The following is an 18,888-nucleotide window of genomic DNA, read 5'->3' as shown; positions in this document are numbered from 1 at the left end:
AACAATCCGACTTATATGAGGTACCCAGAGTAGTCAAATTTGTAGATGTAGAAAGTAGAGTAGTGGTTGCCAGGGACTGAGGAGAGGGGCAAATGAGGAATGATTGCTAACGGGTATAGAATTTCAGTTTTGTAAGATGAAAAGAGTTCTGGAAATTGGTTGCACAACAATATTATGTACTTAATACTACTGAACTATATACTTAAAAATCGTTAGGATAGTAAATTTTATGTTATGTGTATTTTACCACGATTTTTAAAGAGTGTGTATATAAAAAAATACAGTTTGATGAATTTTTACAAAGTGAACACAATTGTATAACCAGCACCCATATGAAGAAATGAAATATTACAAGCACCCCATAAGGCCCCTTTATTTCCCTTATATAACCCCTCCCTGTCCTACCCCTACCCCAAGGGTAATGATATCCTAACTTCCAACCTGTAGCATAAGTATAATTTTTAATGGAGCTGCAATAGTTTATGAATGTATCATGTTTTATTTAACCATTCCCCAGTTCTTATATTGAACTTGGAAGATACTTTTCTTTTTTTTTTTTTTGCGGTACACGGGCCTCTCACTGTTGTGGCCTCTCCCGTTGCAGAACCTGCACTCCAGACGCCCAGGCTCAGAGGCCATGGCTCACGGGCCTAGCCACTCCACGGCATGTGGGATCTTCCCGGACCGGGGCACCAACCCATGTTCCCTGCGTCGGCAGGCGGATTCTCAACCACTGCGCCACCAGGGAAGCCCAGAAGATACTTCTTAAAAAATACATGATGGGTCTTCCCTGGTGGCGCAGTGGTTAAGAATCCGCCTGCCGATGCAGGGGCCACGGGTTCGTGCCCTGGTCCGGGAAGATCCCACATGCCGTGGAGCAACTAAGCCTGTGCGCCACAACTACTGAGCCTGCGCCCTAGAACCCACGAACCACAACTACTGAAGCCTGTGCACCTAGGCCCATGCTCCGCAACAAGAGAAGCCACCACAATGAGAAGCCCGTGCGCCACAACTAGAGAAAGCCCGAGCGCGGCAATGAAGACCCAACACAACCAAAAATAAATAAATAAATTTGTAAAAAAAAAATACATGAGATGCTTTGAGCATAGATCTTTGTCCACATCTCTGCTCTTTTAAAATAGATTGATTCTTAGAGGTGGAATTTCCAAGTCAAATGGTGTGAAAATTTTAAAGACAATTGTTTCCTACAGGCATCAATATTTTTAGAGGTTTCCAGGGGATCACGATGTGCAGACAGGGTAGAGAATCACTGCATTAATTTATGGATTGCCCCTGATTACTTCCCTAAGGAATATACCTCAAACCACCACTGATAATTGGACTTGATCCCAGTGGAAATTCTTTACGGATTGAAAGGATGCAGAAGTAGCAGTTGGGATGTCTTTAGCTGCAAGGAATGCTAGACAGCTGACATCACTTTAACAACATTTTTTGTTCTCCCCAAATAAGAAATCCTGGGTCAGTAGATAAACAAAGAATTTGGAGTTAGGAAGAGAAAGAAGCAAACAAAATGTATTCTCTTTGAAATCCTTTTAGAACAACATGTGGGGCTTCCCTTGTGGCGCAGTGGTTGAGAGTCTGCCTGCCGATGCAGGGGACACAGGTTCGTGCCCCAGTCCGGGAAGATCCCACATGCCGTGGAGCGGCTGGGCCCGTGAGCCATGGCCGCTGAGCCTGCACGTCCGGAGCCTGTGCTCCGCAACGGGAGAGGCCACAACGGTCAGAGGCCCGCGTACCGCAAAAAAAAAAAAAAAAAAAAAAAAAGAATAACATGTGTATCTAGCCAGGGAGAGGGGGCATGGAGTGGGAATGGGAGAGAATCTAAGTGAATAAATCATAATGTCTTAGGCCAGATACATGATTAAGTATTTAGAATTTATTATTTCATTTAATTTGACACACACACAAATGGAATAGTCTGTCTCTATTCCACTTGAGATCCAAGTAAGAGATCTCAGTGATGTTTCCAGGATGATACAGTTAGCCAGCAAGGGCCAGGGAACCAACATAGTCTCAATCCTGGTGACTTGGGCACTTATCCTTCCCAGGTCACTTTTGAGATACTTCGTCAAATGATCTCAAAGTTTTATTTTAAATTTAGCCATTGACTTGAGTACCATTTCAATGGTCTACTGGAAGCAGGACAAAAGAATAGATCTGAAACCAATGGAATTAGCTATAGCTTCAGCAGTGAGTCAAGGATTAAGGCCCATTTAACAAAAACTTTGTGACTTAGTCCACGAAAGCAGACTCCGGGCTGTTGCATTCCAAGCCCTCCAGAGTGCCAAGGACGCCTTCTTCCCTGTGGGTGATGCAGGCATAAAATTCAGTTGCCATTGCTTCATGATAAGACAGCCATGGAGGTCATGGTCCTTCTGAGCTCAGAGCCTTTCCAGGAGCATTTCTGTCTTCTTGACACTTCCCAGCCATAGAGTCCACCCATTTCAATTTCTTGTCCTATCACACCAACAAAGTCTTTTCTGTGTCCAGCCAGGAAGTGGAGGAACCTGGTAGCTCAATTGAGATGAGCTTACCCAACATGACTCAGAGGGCGCTCCTTCTCCCAGTCTGTTAACAGCATTTTCACTAAGGTTAAAATGCTTAATGAGAAGAGCAAATTAACATTGCCAGGGGAACTCCAGAATTTTCTGACATTTTAGAGTTGCCATTCTGAGCCTCCACCTTTCCTCAACAAGGTAGTTAGCATTTAATAAGTTCTGAGATTAGGAGCTTTCTTCTCCAGAGAGCAACATTTGTTGTAGTCAGCAAAGATGGCCACTACCGAAATGGCAGATAAATCTAGAATGTTTTCTCCAAACATCCAGGATACACTTAATTAAATGCTACCTATCTCTCACACTCTTACAGCTATTAGCCCAGACTCTTCTCTATGTATATTCACACAGAAATTTTTTAAAATCCCTGTACATTTCTGAAGGGGGAATTTTATGTGACATTTTTTTTTTTCAATATTCACAATTTTAAATGTGAATAAAATTGATGTGACCAGCAATGTCAATTTTGGATCTTAAAAAAATGACAGTTTCGGGGGCTTCCCTGGTGGCGCAGTGGTTGAGAGTCCTAATGCAGGGGACATGGGTTCGTGCCCCGTTCCTGGAAGATCCCACATCCCGCAGAGCGACTGGGCCCGTGAGCCATGGCCGCTGAGCCTGCGCGTCCGGAGCCTGTGCTCCGCAACGGGAGAGGCCACAACAGTGAGAGGCCCGCGTACTACAAAAAAAAAAAAAAAAAAAAAAAAAAAAAAGACAGTTTAATGAGTCTGGAAACTGGATAATAGTTTTGAAAGGACAAGAAAGAAATTCTTTCATTTCTTCAGAGACAAAACTATTTAAAACTACACATTTCTGGGTATTACTTTGTCTATGTCATTTTGCTAAGTGGATTAAATCCATCATCTTCTCTGTTCGGTTCCAATAACGTCAGCTGGAATGGAAGCAGCACATTTAGATTGCATATCAGTGGAGGTAATAATGGCAAGGACAGACTATCCAATAAATATTTAACTCTGAATTTTTCAACACATTTAACCAGCAGATATTCATCCATCCAAATCCACCATGGGTGATAGTGCTTGTATCATCATACAATTTCTGTTTATACATTCTGCTAGGATGCATAAACACATGCAAAGGCAAAGAGAAAAATAAGGGCACAACTTCACAACATGATAAAGACATAACAAATGCTATATGCAAACCTTTTCTTCTATATCAGTTTTGATTCAGGTTTTTTCCTACCCTTTGCAAGTAAAACTTAGTTCTTCATCTGATTTTTAATTTCTTCATTGATGTTGAGACACAGAAGAACCAAAAATGATAACTAATATCAAAAGGGATCATATGGTTTTTGTAAAAAACAGCGAGCTATTTTCACTGTGGGGTGCCTGCTGACATCTTGTTGGTTCTCATGAAGGCCAGGTCTGCTCCTTAATGAACAAGTGCTTCCCTTTTCCCAAAACAGCTGGGTGGGAAACGAAAGGCATATTTAACAAATCCACTTCACCCTTAGCCTGTAAGGGTCAGCCAAACTGCTGCTTTGTCAAAGCTCTCCAGAACAGTCCTGCCAGCTTTGTCCTTATGTTGATTTTTTTTCCTGCAGTGTAACCAGCTAAATCATGGCTGAAGGGACGTCAGCCCAGCCTTCCCGAGGTCTGCCACCCCCTCATCTCTTAATAGCCTGTGGTCTCAGCTCTGATGACTTCAACCAGTGATGTGCTGGTAAATGTTTAACATCAGGCTCTTCAAAAAGAAAATTCCCTCAGTGTAAATAAACCCATCATGGCCAATTTCAAGCTATCAACGTGAGGTCACTGAACACGGAATTGGGAAGAGATGTGTGTAACTGGTCTAGCATTCTGGCACGATCTGGCTTCAGCACACCTCTTGCTTTAGGCCTGGAGAACAGCTCCCTGGAAACTGTGCCAGAGTTTCATACCTTCTCTTCCTACTGAGCTGGGAGGTGAAGGGGCCAGGTCCACTGTTGACTTAGCAACGCAGGAAAGTACTTGAGACAGAAGGCGAATCTCATGGGCTGTGGTGCCTTATTTTATAACCTTAATGACTCTTCTGTCCTACTTCTCCCACAGAGAAAATAAGAAACCAGCATCATGGAAAATGTAGCCCATGAATACCATTAGCATGTAATTATGCCCACTGTGTTACCATTACTGGAAGTCATTACCTGGAGCATGGTTTGCGGGTTAAATGTGGTAGGAAATTACATTCAGATTCAGACCTGATGGGAACTGGCTTGTCCATTTTTTAAAAAGTGATTCAGTTATATATACACATTCTTTTCAGATTATTTTCCATTATAGGTTAGTACAAGATACTGAATATAGTTTCCTGTGCTATACTGGCTTGTCCATTTTGATCTAAATTAATAAGTAAAAATGATTAAACTGTCACAGAAAAGAAAGAAAAAGATCTAGAGTCCTACCAAGTGTCAAGCAAAGCAGAGGAAAAGGTTTTGATTAGCTAAAAGTAGAAAATTTTCTCTTCAAACCTTATCTCAAATCTATAGATGAACTGCAGTGTAGATTTAGGACACCCTGGACATCATATATTCATGTTTGCAACATGAATCATAGCCAAATAATAAATATACTTTTTTCATCATATGTATATATATATATATATATATATATACATATATACTTTTTTCATATATGTATCTTTTACATTATATATGTAAAAGATACATATATGCTGCCTCGAACTGTGAATTTTCTCTAAATTGTTTGGAAGGACACACTGTGAAATAAATCTGTATTGTGCTTTCATAGTGTTGGAGGGCTGTGTGGAGAAATGACTTAAAAGTAGTTTGCCTAGGGCTTCCCTGTGGTGCAGTGGTTGGGAGTCCGCCTGCCGATGCAGGGGACGCGGGTTCGTGCCCCGGTCTGGGAGGATCCCACGTGCCGCGGAGCGGCTGGGCCCGTGAGCCATGGCCTCTGAGCCTGAGCGTCTGGAGCCTGTGCTCCGCAACGGGAGAGGCTACGGCAGTGAGAGGCCTGCATACCGCAAAAAAAAAAAAAAAAAAAAGAAGTAGTTTGCCTAATTTCTTTTTTTTTCTTTTCTTTTTTTGAAAATTGAAGTATAACTGATTTACAATAGTATATTAGTTTCAGGTGTACAACATTGATTCAGTATTTTTGCAGATTATAATAATTACAAGATGATAGCTATAACTCCCTATGCTATACAATCTATCCTTCTTGCTTATCTATTTTATACATAGTAGTTTGTATCTCTTAATCCCATACCCCATCTTGCTGCTCCCCCCTTCCCTCTCTACTTTGGTAACCACAAGTTTGTCTTCTATATCTTAGAGTCTGTTTCTGTTTTGCATATCCATTCATTTGTACTACTTTTAAAATTCCACATATAAATGATATTATACAGTATTTAAGTTTCTCTAACTTATTTCACTAAGGATAATAATTTCTAGGCCTATCCATGTTGCTGCAAATGGTATTATTTCACCCTTTTTTATTAGTTTGCCTAATTTCTTCTTTTTTTGATATAATCTCTTTATTTTTTAACTTGAAGTATACTTGATTTACAATATCATGTTAGTTTCAGGGGTACAGCACAGTAATTCACATATATAAATATAAATATATATATATATATATATATATATATATATATATATATTAGTTTTCAGATTCTTTTCCCTTACAGGTTACTACAAAATATTGAGTATAGTTCCCTGTGCTATATAGTAGGACCTTGTTGGTTATCTACTTTATATATAGCAGTGTGTATACGTTAATCCCAAACTCCTAATTTATCCCTCCCTGAACCCTTTCTTTGGTACCCATAAGTTTGTTTTCTATGTCTTTGAGTCTCTCTCTGTTTTGTAAATAATTTTATTTTATTTTTTTTTCAGATTCCACATATAAGCAATATCATATGATATTTATCTTTCTCTGTCTGGCTTTCTTCACTTAGTATGATAATCTCTAGGTCCATCCATGTTGTTACAAATGACATTATTTCATTCTTTTTTATGGCTCAGTAATATTCCATTATATATATATATATATATATATATATATATATATATATCTCACATCTTCTTTATCCATTCATCTGTCAATGGACATTTAAGTTGCTTCCACGTCTAGGCTAGTGTAAATAGTGCTGCAATGAACATTGGGGTGCATGTATCTTTTCAAATTATGGTTTTCTTTGGATATATGCCCAAGAGTGGGATTGCAGAATTATATGGTAGCGCTATTTTTAGTTTTTTAAGGAACCTCCATACTGTTCGCCATAGTGACTGTACCAATTTTCATTCCCACCAACAGTGTAGGTGGGTTCCTTTTTCTCCACACTCTCTCCAGCATTTATTATTTGTAGACTTTTTGATGATGGCCCTTCTGACTAGAGTGGGGTGATACCTCACTGTAGTTTTTTTGTTTGTTTTTTGTTTGTTTGTTTGCAGTATGTGGGCCTCTCACCACTGCAGCCTCTCCCATTGCGGAGCACAAGCTCCATACACACAGGCCCAGCGGCCATGGCTCACGGGCCGAGCCGCTCCGCGGCATGTGGGATCCTCCCAGACAGGGGCACAAACCTGTATCCCCTGCATCGGCAGGCAGACCCCCAACCACTGTGCCACCAGGGAAGCCCCTCACTGTAGTTTTGATTTGCATTTCTCTAATAACTAGCAATGTTGAGCATTTTTTCATGTGCTTGTTGGCAATCTGTATGTCTTCTTTGGAGAAATGTCTCTTTAGATCTTCTGCCCATTTCTGGATTGGGTTGTTTGTTTTTTTGATATCAAGCTGTATGAGCTATTTGTATATTTTGGAAATTAATCCCTTGTTGGGCACATCATTTGCAAATATTTTCCCCCATTCTTTAGGTTATCTTTTCATTTGTTTACGGTTTCCTTTGTTGTGCAAAATCTTTTAAGTTTAATTAGGTCCCCTTTGTTTATTTCTGTTTTTATTTCCATTACTCTAGGAGACAGATCCAAAAAGATATTGTTGAGATTTATGTCAGGGAGGGTTGTGCCTATGTTTTCCTCTAGGAGTTTTATCATATCCAGTCTTACATTTAGGTCTTTAATCCATTTTGAGTTTATTTTTTTTAATATGGTGTTAAAGAATGTTCTAATTTCATTATTTTACATGTAGCTGTCCAGTTTTCCCAACACCACTTATTGAAGAGACTGTCTTCTCTCCATTTTATATTCTTGCCTCCTTTGTTGTAGATTAATTAACCATAGGTGGGTGGGTTTGTTTCTGGGCTTTCTCTCCTGTTCCATTGATCTATATACCTGTTTTTGTGACAGTACCACACTTTTTAATTACTGTAGCTTTGTCTGAAATCAAGGCATCTGATTCCTCCGGCTTCATTTTTCTTTCTCAAGATTACTTTGGCTCTTTGGGGCCTTTAGTGTTTGCATACAAATTTTAAAATTAAAAAAATTGAAATTAAAATGACTGATGATATCAAATCTTGGCGAAGATGTGAAGCAATGGGGATGTTCACACACTTCTGAAGAGCATGTAAATTGATAGAATCACTTTGAAAAATATCAGTAGTTTGGCATTATCTACTAATGTTAAATATATGCATGCCTTATGACATAGCAAGTCTATTCCCATAGATATTCTAGAGGGAAATGTATGTCCATGTACACCAAAATCCATGAGCAATAATGTTCATAGTCAGTATTATTCACAACAGCCCCAACCAAGGAAGAACCCAGATATTTATCAATAGAAGCATAAATAAACATGGTATAATCATACAATGAACTTCTACACAGCAAAGAAAATGAACAAACCACAGCTAATATACCATAACATACTTGAATCTCCCAAACATGACATTAATCAAAAGAAGCCAGACACAAAGGAATAATATTGTATTATTCCATTTATATAAAGATTAAAAAAACTGGCAAAACAAATTTATGGTTAAGTTGGGAAAGTGGTTGCTTTTGGAGAGGAGGGAATAGGCAATAGTTGGGATAAAGCATAAAGAGGGTTTTGAGTACTGGCATAGTTTTATTTCTGAACATGAGTGGTAATTACTTGTGTTCACTTTGAGAATTTTGTGTTGTATATTTATAACTTGTGCATTTCTCTGTATGCATGTGTACTTAACATTAAAGAGTTTAAATAATAAAGAGATAAGTCATTCATTCATTCATCCGTTGGTTTATTCATTGATTCACTCAGTAAACCTTCGCTGAGGGTTAGCTGCAATATAGTTGGAGGACCTAGTACTTAGTGGGTTGCAGTGTAATTTTTTCTTATGGGAAAAGAAACATGTTCTTGTTTTTCCTTTGATCCCATGATACTTTGCAGAGGGCTAAATAAAAAGCAAGTGTTCCAGAACCATTGATTCACTGAAGTTGGTTTAGTCTTCACTCTACCGAAACTTGATGGTAAGTTTAGTCAAGCCATTTTGCCTCTGTGTACCTGGGATAACCTCTGGAGTAGATGATCTTTCCTTCAGCTTTGAAATTCTAATTTATTAATTCAGTCAGCTTTAGTAGAGCATATATTCTCTGTGCCAGTTTTCTTTGTTGAGGATTGGGGTCACAAAAGCAAGCAATCAAACAAAAACATGATCCCGCCCTCTAGAAGTGCAAAACCTTGCCAATAGAAAAGGGACCGTTGTGATACAGTGAGATGGTGTTTGGTGGTTTGTCTGTCCAGGATGCTAATGTAGCACATGTGAGGAGCAGCTAACCCAGACTCCCAAAGGAAGGCTGCCCAAAGCTGGGATGCCTGGTTTCACTTAGGCTCTGCAGGAAGTGCTTCTGTGTGGGGTAGAGTGGTAAGCAGGCTGGGCCAGCAAGGTTTCCCTGAGGCCTGAAAGCAGGAGGAAGCTTTCACCAGGCAGAAAAGCAGGGGAAAGGGAATCCAGATGAAGACCCAAGTGAACAACATAGAGGGTTGTTTTTTTTTTTTTTTTTTTTTTTAATGCTTATTTTCCAGCTTACTATGGGGAACCTAATGGTCTGTGAAATAAAACGGTTGGGGGGCAGTGTACAGAAGGGAGCGGGAGTCCAGCGTGTGGCAGGCCAGGGCAAGAGAAGCCTTGATGGCCATGATACCAAACCATACGTCAATATTTACCCAGCGGGAAAGAACGCCTTCTTTTCCCCCAGTTACAGATTCTGGGCGTCTGGCTGGCTGAGCCAGGCCGGGTGAAAGCAGGCTCCTAGGGGTGAGTCTGGGATCTCCTGGTTGCTGGTGGCCTGATCATCTAGTTCCAAAAAGTAAAAATTCTAAGGGCTCTTCCAAACCCCAAGGGCATACAGGCCCACTGAGAATGTGGGTCATTAGCAATGCAGATGTGAAGTTAGTTGCACTTTGGAAAGCATAATAAACAAAGCTAGGGACCTCAAGGGAAGGTCCCCACCAGACATCTTGATTTGTGGAGTTAGAAAGGGAGCAGCCAGCAGTTCTCCCTCAGGCAAAGGTCTGTGAATTTTGCTTATTCGACTCTCTCAGAGGCTACCCAAGCCTTTGAAAGACCTGAAGGGTTTCTTTGCATTTGGGCTCAGCAGATGTGGCCATTTGCATACAGGTAAATTGCCATATATAAACATAAAGATCTAGCAGATCTTCAAATTATTGTCAGATTGAAACCTAAAGTCTATTTAGCACCCATCAGCTTAATGAACAAATAGGCATCAAGATTTATACCAGAGAACCAAGGTCTGCAGTTATTTTAATGGTTGGGAATCATCTTAGAAATGGAACTTAGAAAAAACTCCAGAGAAACCAATACAAGCCCCAGTGCTCTGGGTACCCTGCCCTGACTGCTGCACACAGGATGTCTCACCCTGCTTCTCTCTGAGGGAAGCGGCATTCATTCCCTGGCCCACTGCCTGTCCCCTTCTGCTCAGAGAGGTGTCCTCCATTGTCACTGATGGAGAGGCGCTGCTGGTTTGTAAGGGGGGCTGGGGCTGAGCCATTCTGCAGTGTGTGGGCCAGTCCTGCTGGGTGAAGAACTGCCCCTCCTCCTAAAACACTTTTGACTGTTCGCTTTAATATGTGCAAATCACAGCCTGGAATTGTTCAGACTCATTTAAATTATGAGAAAAGTAATGAGAAAAGAAATGTCTATAGATCATCACTAAAATATTGAAATTCCATAGGAAAATAGAAGTCAATTTCTGATTTGGGTATAATTTTTCAGAATAGCTGTGGGATTAACGGTACTACATTCCACTTTGGGGAATTAAAGTGTGTGTGTGTGTGTGTGTGTGTGTGTGTGTGTGTGTGTGTGTGTGTGTGTGATGGGTACACTTTAGGTGCTGAAGGAGTTTTGATAGGCCTGAAACTGGTGGGGCTGGTGTGATACACAGAGGCTGGTGAGGCTGCATTTGGATGTTCATGGTGTGACGTCAACATCCACGGAAGTGCACTGGGGCCTCAGCTCGGCTTCACAGTTCACAGGGACCAGGGGCTTTCCTAGCGGAACTCGCAGGGCCTTGGTTTGGGGAAATTATGTGGCATGAGGGTGGCCGCAGAGTGCCTCCCATGGGCAGATCTTGAGATACTAAAGGTTTTTCATTTTTCCTGGGTTTTTTTTTTTTTTTTTTTTTTTTGCCACGATGTGTGGCATGCGGGATCTTAGTTCCCTGACCAGGGATATAACACCTGCCCCCTGCAGTGGAAACGCAGAGTCTTAACCGCTAGACCACCAGGGAGGTCCCCAGATACTAAAGATCTTTCCAATCTGTTCTTAGTTTGCACGAAGATGGCCTGGATTGGTGGAGGGCCCTGGGAATGAGGAGAAAGAGGGAGGTGGAGTTGGTCATGGGTGAGTAGATACCTCCAATGGATTCATGTGAGAGCCTGGGAAAATCATTCAAAACCAGAAACTTCAGAGCCATCCTCCAGTGCTCTCCCTCACCTTCAGTGAGCATCAAGGCACTGAGTGTGTAGTGGGTTGAATGGTGACCCCCAAAATATACGCCCATGACCCGGAACCTGTGGATGTGACCTTATTTGGAAAATGGGTTTTACAGATGTAATTAAGTTCAGGTTCTAGAGATGAGGTCACCCTGGATTACCCTGGGGGTTCCTAAATCCAGTCACCAGTGTCCTTATAAGAGACAGAAGAAGGAGGATGTGGACACAGAGGAGGAGAAGGTCATACGGAGATGGGGGCAGAGATGAGCCGCAAGCCAAGGGATGTTTGGAGTCCCCAGAAATCCAGGAAGAGGCAAAAAAATAGGATTCTCACCTAGAGATTTCAAAGGGAGCATGGCCCTGCTGATACCTTGATCTTGGACTTCTGGCCTCCAGGACTTGAGAGAATACAATTCTCTGGTCTTAAGCCACCAAGCTTGTGGGAATCTGTTATATCACAAATTTGGGAGGAGCCAGGCACACCCAGGGGTTGTACTGTACAGTGAGCCTAGGGACCCTGAGCTGTCATCAAAGCCATCAGGTGCTAAATACTTTTCTGGGGGAAGCAAGGAGGGGTTACAAGGGGGATGAAGGGTCACAAGGAAGGGACAAGCCCAGCCTGTCAGGGACGGCCTGGGTGGGGAGCGCTCATCCTGAGGTCGGTGCTGCTCAGGAAGCTGGGCTCGATCTTGTGATACTGCTTTGCTGAGCCTCTGCTGGAAGCTGAAAGCATGGGACCCTGAGACATGGGGCCTCCGTGAGGACCTTGCTGGTGGGCTGGAACGGCAGTGTCCAGGCGCAAGGTAGAGACGGCACTCAGAGTCGGGGGAGAGTGACCAGGGCTGTGGAGGGCAGACTGGCTGTGTGGCCGGGGAACCCCCACTGCAGAGGTGGGGTGGGACCCCCGGCCAGTCTCCACAGCAAGCGCAGAGAACAGGGTGCTACGGGCTATAGCTCGAACCCTGCACCCAGAGGTGAGGTGGCCTTCGGCCCAACAGCTGTTGCAGAGAGAAACCCAAGGTGTGTCTGTGGTCCTGGGACCCCACCCCAACAGCGGTGGAGATCATGACCACACATTTACACTTTGGCTTACCTGGAATAACAAATGTTTGATGTACTCCTGGCCTGGGCTGAGTAAGCACACTGCACGCTCACCCAAACACTTGAACCCCCATTTTACAGATGAGGAAACTGAGCCTTAGGGAACTTTGTGTAACCTGGTGATGCTCCTGTAACACATCTCAGCTAGGGTTTGTGCCCAGGTCTGTCTGCCTCCAAGCCCAAGAGCTTGTACTGCTTCTCACTGGGCAAGGAGTTCATTTTCCTGGTCATTGGGACTATACTCTACCAGTTTTTTCTCTTTCCCCGACTGATAGAACTCTCTTCGTCTCCATCTCATTATACCCTTACCTGCCTTATGAACCAAGTGTTACAAACATAACACACACAGATCAATGGCTCAGGGGTCTTCTTTTTTTTTTTTTAACATCTTTATTGGAGTATAATTGCTTTACAATGGTGTGTTAGTTTCTGCTTTACAACAAAGTGAATCAGTTATACATATACATATATCTCCATATCTCTTCCCTCTTGCATCTCCCTCCCACCCTCCCTATCCCACCCCTCTAGGTGGTCACAAAGCACCGAGCTGATCTCCCGGTGCTGTGTGGCTGCTTCCCACTAGCTATCTATTTTACATTTGGTAGTGTATAGATGTCCATGCCACTCTCTCACTTCGTCCCAGCTGCCCCTTCCCCCTTCCCATGTCCTCAAGTCCATTCTCTACATCTGTGTCTTTATTCCTGTCCTGCCCCTAGGTTCTTCATGACCATTTTTTTTTTTTTTTTTAGATTTCATATATATGTGTTAGCATACGGTATTTGTTTTTCTCTTTCTGACTTACTTCACTCTGTATGACAGACTCTAGGTCCATCTTTATAAGCAGGCTGAACTCTGTGACAAGTGATACCCCCGGGAGCTCTCTGTCCCTGCACTGTAATCCCAGGCCTTCAAGTTCTTATTTTCTGTTCTTTTCATGTTTCTGTTCCCAGTCTTACTACTCTGATTTCTGAACTTGAGTCCATCTTTGTACTTATCTCTAACATTTTTCCCCTCTTCCAAACAGCTCTTTTTCAATCTGTATATACCAGAAAACTAAATAGCCTGATTAGAATTATGCCCCAAATAATAACAGCCCCTAAGTAAAAAGCTCCGTGTCTCTTTCAGGCATAAGTTACACAAATTTGTCTCTGTGCATCAACTCTGCAACCATTTTTCATTGTAAATGCTCTTTTCTCCCTCACCTTATTTCACTTTTTGAGTGGGGTCTTAAGAGCTGAACTTATTGGATTGGGGATCTCTATAGTGAGAAGTTGCTGTAATATCTATCGTCACTAGAAGAACCTACCCTTCCATTAGGTGACTCTGAACCCTGGGACTAGCACCTGCTTTCAGGAGGCAAGAAGCTGCCATCCGTGTGCAGTGGCTCTTCTGCAGGAGGTTAAGAATACTGGTCCCATTCCTCACCACAGGCCATTCCTGATGTCTGAACACTTCTGCAAAGGAACTGCCTGAAATGTCTGTGTTGCTTTTTTCCTGTGAGGAGACAGGATTCAAGCGATCAAATTGTAGCCCATTATGTTATTTTAAAATAGAATTATTCGGTGCTTTGTGACCACCTAGAGGGGTGGGATAGGGAGGGTGGAGGGAGGCCCAAGAGGGAGGGGATATGGGGATATATGTATACATATAGCTGATTCACTTTGTTACACAGCAGAAACTAACACAACATCGTAAAGCAGTTATACTCCAATGAAGGTGTTTAAAAAACATAAAATCTTCTCACAAAAACAGAAAATAAATTAAATTAAATTAAAATAAAATAGAAGTATTGATATGGAAATAAAACCACCATTTACCTCTTCGGCTAAGAACGTTAAATGTCCCTTGTGACACAATATCGCCACCTGCTGACCAAAACATCACAGCGCAATTGGGTGCATAAAATGGTTTGTGCAGAATGTGTATTAGCTACTACCTTTACATACAGATTATGGCAATTTGTGTTCCAATCCAAAATAACCACGACAGTTTGCAACATCACCCAGGCAGGCGCCAATTTCAGATTACATTTCCTTTATTGAGTTCTTCAGAAAGATACATACTTCCATTTAAAATAAAAAACCACACAGTTGTTTTTAATTTTTTAATTTACTTTAGCCTCTACAGTTAATAAATAAGAATTGTAGAAAGAAAATAATAATGGACTTTTTAATCTACTGATAAACACAGCTAGAGACAGCATGAGAGAGACCTGGTGTCACAATCCCCCCTCCCATTAGCTGTGTGAATCTGAGCCTCAGTTTCTTCACCTGTACAATGGAAATAAGAATACCTATGGTAAAGTCCTGCAAAATAAATAGATTTCAGATGGTGCATAGCACAAGTAATTTAGTACATGTTGATTTAGTCTCCTTTCATGAAAAGAACAGTCATTCTGTTAACTAAATATCCACCCATCCGCCAACTTTCCTCTAGAACTAGCATCATCTCTTCAGCCATTATTAGAACTCTTCACCTATTTTCCAGTCTATGTTCATGGATTTTTTTCTTTGAGTTCTTTAGGTATGGTTTCTGAGGTTCAATGCCTGGGTACTTGCAATTCCATACTTTTTTTTTTTTTTTTTTTTTTTTGTGGTACGCGGGCCTCTCACTGTTGTGGCTTCCCCCGTTGCGGAGCACAGGCTCCGGACGCGCAGGCTCAGCGGCCGTGGCTCACGTGCCCAGCCGCTCCGCGGCATGTGGGATCCTCCCGGACCGGGGCACGAACCTGCGTCCCCTGCATCGGCAGGCGGACTCTCAACCACTGCGCCACCAGGGAAGCCCCCACAGTGAGATTCTTGAGGGGAAAAGAAAAGAAACAAACAAGCAAACCTTGGCTGATGTTACAAACCACTGTTCTATTACAATTTTATAAGGCAAGGATGTTATTCAAAACGTTTAACAACTTGTACGGCATGAGTTTAACTAATCAAAACAGACATCCAACAAATGAGAAAGGATATCAGCTGATAAGCCATGCAGGGAGGTATCAGCTGAAGACTCCAGGCATATTATCAGAACAATGTTAGTATTAAACATCTTTAGATGACAGAATAAGTAAATGAGTAGCCAGGATAATTATAAGTTGAGCTCATAGCCTCTGTACTTAAAATTTTCTGAAAACAATGAAGGTGGACTCCAGAGTCTGGATGGCTAAATGGCTGCATTTCCTTGCTGCCCCATCTTGCTGCTTTCCACCCTGAAAAGGAAAATTAAAGGAATTAAATCTGATCATCTGTATCTGTTTCTCTGTTTTAAGGCCAAATCATTTCTTATCTGTTAGCATTTAACCTGCTCAAAATGTGGTCATTTATACATCAATACATTTACTGATGCGTTTTAGAATAAAATTCCAATCATCCAGAATGCTGACGTCTAGGAAGATCAATAATTAGGACACTCCTTCCAGTGTGGATAATCAACAGTCTATTAATGACCTGAGTAATACACTGCAAGACTGAGAAGACTTCCCAAATCATCAAAGAAAGATCGAAGAATGTTCTGGGTGGTTCTAGGATTAAGTACACTTTGTCGTAGGCTTATTTGGACACTGGTCATCATTGATGCCATTTTGGTAACTTTCACATAGCCCAGAGAAACAATTCACCAGGAACCCCATTTCTCAGTCATTGAAAGAAATGGGAGTTTTCATAGTGTGACTAATGAAAGTTAAAGCACTGTATGGAACCATGAACCTGTAAATAGCTGGGATTTGCTGAAATTACAGGCAAAATTCTGTGGCTCTGTATTTACTCGCTGGGCAGAGCATACATGTATTTTAGCTTTGTATGTGTCCCAAGAATATTTTTAGGGGATGAATAGCCTCCAAGTTACCAAGACAATTTCCTTACAAAGAAGGAGCTTTGTCTGACTAATCCAAATGACCAAACAAAAACAGGAGACAGGAAGATTAGTCTTTAAATCCTGAGTAACCCTGAAGTACAGTTAAAAGGAAATCAATGCCTCAGATCGTGAAGTTGTAACGCATTTAAATGAAAACTAAAATGAAGAATGAAAGGAAACACTAAATATTCCTTCTCTGGTCGAGGCAAGGGTTTTGCTTCCTGCAACTTGAGTGCGGATGAGAGGAGGGAGGAGATAGATGGCCTCTCAGAGACCCTTCTCCACTTCTGAGTCACTGGGTTTGGGCAGGAGTGTGGCAGGAATGTTACCCTGACGGCGAGAGTAGAAACGGGTTCCAACCAAGAAAATCATTGTAGGCAGGGAAGGCGAGATCTCTGGAATGGAGATTCCTTAACTTGGAGGAGCAGGAGCTCCTTCTAAAGATCTAACCGTCCTTTCATTCATTTTAGAAGAAATAAAGGAAGATATTGAAGCCTGAAGAGTTTGAGGATTGAATAGGAAACCCAGATCTGAAATCAGAGGATGCAGACCATGAAATAGCTACTAGAAGTTTATTTTAGAGGAAGCCTTTAAGTATTGGGAACAAATTCTTTTTCCACCATCCACCCCCCCCCCCACCACCACCACAGGGAAGATTGAAGGAAGAAAGTCTAGGTGGAGATTTTAGGAGAAGCCTCAGAGTTCATATTCCTTTGCAACTCCAATGTCCCCATTTATTTTAAAGCTATTAACAAGTCTGCCATAAACACCAGGCCTGGATGATCCAGCTGGGCTGCATTTCATTGTGGAACAAACTCAGTCTGTGACCAAGCAAACTTGCCCCATGACCTTTCATAAGCATAAAATTTAGGATTATAAAATCAACTTGAGCCAATGTTTATGGAATGGGTCTGAAGGGCAGCTCCTGTAGACCTAAAGTTGGGTCACATGTTATGGTTGCAAAGTGTCCTTTGTCTTTGCTCTTGGAAACTACCCCCATTTCCACCACACACCACACGCCACCACCCTCACTCTTTCCTCCTGGCTTCTCAGAGTCCCAGCCCCAGGCTCACTATCTGCCCCAGGTATACAGAGGAGCGGAGGAAATTCTTCCCGTGAAGAAAAGGAGAAGGGAGGCTGGAGAACAACTGGCCATCTGCTGGTCATGCCACATTCTCCTCCGTGTTTCAGTGTCTGTCTGTAGAGACGTACAATTTCTTAGCCACTTTTGCATTCCCAGAATCTAGCCCAGTGCCCAGCACACAGTAGGTGCTCAGCAAATGCCTGCAATATAAATGACCTTTATGTCAGAGAGTCACAGAGGACAAACTTCTCAGTGTAAACTCTGTGAGTATAAAAATAAAATGGCTTTTTTTTTTTTTTTTTTTTCGGGCCCAGCCACTCCTCGGCATGTGGGATCTTCCCGGACCAGGGCACGAACCCGTGTCCCCTGCATCGGCAGGCGGATTCTCAACCACTGCGCCACCAGGGAAGCCTAATAAAATGGCTTTTATCTGAGTAGTACATTGAGGATACTCATCACCTGCACTGTAACCCAGAGACTTCTAAGTCCAGACGACTTCTCATTTAAGGGTGGAGGCCTTTACATTAAAACAATAGACAAGAGGTAGAAAGTGAAAAAACAAATGGGGCTACAGTTGAGCTTAATCTCACCTTGCTGAGCTCTGATTTCACCCTCTTTGCTTACCCAAGAAGGCAGCTATAATCCCCAAGGCCTTAGAAGGAAGCTTGTCTTTCCTTTGCCACCAGAGAGTACTGGGCACAGTTGTCTGTCTGTCTGTCCCATGCAAAGGGTGGCACCAACAGCAGAAAGGAGAGGGGTGTGGGGATAAGGGGAATCCCGGACTTGTGATGTTCAGGAACGTCGTGTCAAGGAAAACACCACTGGTTCTATAACAAAGAACTTGGGCTTCCCTGGTGGCGCAGTAATTGAGAGTCCGCCTGCCAATGCAGGAGACACAGGTTCGTGCCCCGGTCTGGGAGGATCCCACATGCCGCGGAGCGGCTGGGCCCGTGAGCCATGGCCGCTGGGCCTGCGCGTCCGGAGCCTGTGCTCCGCAACGGGAGAGGCCGCAACAGTGAGAGGCCCGCGTACCGCAAAAAAAAAAACCCAACCAAACAAAAAACAAAGAGCTTGGGTTACCTTTCAAGCAGATGTGTAACACCCACATGGAATTCAGGCTCCTCCTGGGAGGTTTTAGAGCCAGCGCTAAAAGCAGGTCTTTTTTTGTTGTTGTTGTTGCTTGTTTGTTTTCTGTACGTGGGCCTCTCACTGTTGTGGCCTCTCCCGTTGCGGAGCACAGGCTCCGGACGCGCAGGCTCAGCGGCCACGGCTCATGGGCCCAGCCGCTCCGCGGCATGTGGGATCTTCCCGGATCGGGGCACGAACCCGTGTCCCTTGCATCGGCAGGCGGACTCCCAACCACTGCGCCACCAGAGAAGCCCAAAAGCAGGTCTTAGAAAAGCTTCTTCGGGGCCTCACTCGGCAA

Source organism: Kogia breviceps, chromosome 17, assembly GCF_026419965.1.
Source record: "Kogia breviceps isolate mKogBre1 chromosome 17, mKogBre1 haplotype 1, whole genome shotgun sequence".
NCBI lineage: Eukaryota > Metazoa > Chordata > Mammalia > Artiodactyla > Physeteridae > Kogia > Kogia breviceps.
This window is presented reverse-complemented; position numbering follows the sequence as displayed.